Genomic DNA, 2,194 nt, shown 5'->3' on the forward strand with positions numbered 1-2,194 from the left:
CAAAAATGGCATTAGCATCTACTGCAGGAAAGAAGCATCAAAGAAAACAAGGGCAAGCAATACATGCACTAACACTTGCTAAGTTGAAGTCAACAAGATAACCCTTTGTCTGGTCACGAGAGAAGAGGAAGTTTCCAGGTTTCACATCTCTATGCACTATTCCCTGGGAGCAGAAATATCAGGTACTCAGGATTAGCTGGGGGTTAATCCTAGCGGCACGCAGAACTCAACAGTTAATGAAGGTAACATGCAATCAAACCGAACCTGCTTATGCAAGCTTGAAAGAGCTTTGAACAGACAATACCCATACCACTGCAACTCAAAGACATTTATTTCTCTTTTGAGAATCTGCAAAGATAAGAGAAAATACTTAACAAAATATGAATAGATATCGAAGGTTGGTAGGACAAATAACATTCATAGCCACCAATTTTTTTAACCTCTGGTCTGTCATGCTTAACATGTTCTAGAATAAAGCAGTCTAGTTCACCACTCCTAAAACAGCCTTCGTATCTAATCACAAAACTCTTGCCTCTGCAGAAGAAAAACACGGTAAATCTGCTGTGTTTATTTTGGGGACAAGATAAGGAATTTAGGGCAGCAGCATTTTTTAGTACCCAAATCGTTCCAACATCTTTCGTTCATTGTCAACATGATGTGAATGAGCTTTCTCATGAGGACCTGGCAGTAGAAACATACAAGTTAATTCCCTTTCTCATACAAAAACATCACAGAAAAAATATAGAAACATGAATGAACTATCAAAACTACAGCCAATACATTTAACGAACTTTGTATACAAATATGGACATATGACAAGTGGACTGATGTTCGCACATTTTATGGCAAATACTTTTCCATCTTCGCTTCTCCGAGCCCTATAAACGATCCCATAACCTCCTGAGCAAATAAACAATATGACATATTAGTCAACATTCAGCAAAACTATCCCAGTTCGAACAGAAATGTATAGGGCCTCTCACCTGACCCTTCCTCCTCTTCCACGACAAAATTCTTGAAGCTAGGCAGTGGTTTTGGCTCTGCATGGCCCTGCAACACAATAGATCGACATAACTTAAAAATCAGATGAATAGAACAAGACTTATGCTATTTACAGCTATAAAAAATTACTAATGCATTCAACCCTAAGAATATAGAAAGGAGGCAAGGAGCTAAAAAATAGTAACTGCAATGTCAACATAATGCAAGACAAAAATAACCTTTTGAGCATTTCCTGCAAGTTGATCCTTATCTTCTTTGGGCAGGGCATCATTTTTCTTGCGCTTCTCCCGTTGCTTCACCATCTTTCTGTCTTGCTCCTTCTTCGGAAAAATGGTACCCACTTTCTTATGTAGCTGCTCTCTGTCCTTTAGGTATGTGCTATCGATATTTTCAGCAACAACGTTCAACTTTCCATTGTTGATACAATCATGGCTCCTCGCTTCTAGCGGCAATGCTGCCGGGTCAACTTTTGTGCCCAGAGATAGTTGTTGACATGAGCTTTTGTTCATTTCATGAATCGGTTCCTGTAGTAGAGGTTCTGCTTTGGTGCATGTAGCAGACTGGAAAACACCAGTATTAGCATCCTGACCACAAGATGGGATCTCCTCACCCTGTCCAGCATTTGGGCTGTCATTTTGTACAGCTGCTTGGTCAGGCATCACACTGTTTCTTACTATACTGTCTACTAACTGTGTATCACAATTGAGAGATGGACTGCATGGTCTTGTGTGAAAAAGATTTAGATCCTCATCAAGCCAAATTTTTGTATCTCCAACTAAAGGCACCTCCACTATCATAGGAAGGGGGCTGGACTTCTTTTCCAGATCCTCACTATCCTCTACTCGGCAATTGTAATATGAAAGTGCTCCTTCCATTTCACCAATCCTACTAATGTCATTAACTGCTGCATGGATGTTCTCTGATTTCTCAGCACAGAGGGAAGGAATATCACTAAATGGACGAACGGACAACTCCTTCCATGTCAGTGTAGATGTCATGTCCCCAAGAAGATTGTCGTTGCTGACTCCAAGAGACTGATTAAGTTTAGGTTGAAGACAAGGTGTACCAATTTTAGCAATGTTGGAAACTAGAGGAAGCCTATCTTGCATAACCTCCAGGTGTACCTGACCAAGATATGACAACAAACAGGAGTAAAATAAAAGCTATTGTATGTCACTGCTATGGATTGCAA

The 2,194-nt window shown here is 40.2% G+C and overlaps 1 pseudogene; it reads right to left on the bottom strand.

Moving 5' to 3' along the window:
* Positions 1-2,194, bottom strand: part of LOC123052283 (uncharacterized) — a 5,751-nt pseudogene that overhangs the window by 2,419 nt on the left and 1,138 nt on the right.

Source organism: Triticum aestivum, chromosome 1A (assembly GCF_018294505.1).
Source record: "Triticum aestivum cultivar Chinese Spring chromosome 1A, IWGSC CS RefSeq v2.1, whole genome shotgun sequence".
NCBI classification, from domain to species: Eukaryota; Viridiplantae; Streptophyta; class Magnoliopsida; order Poales; family Poaceae; genus Triticum; species Triticum aestivum.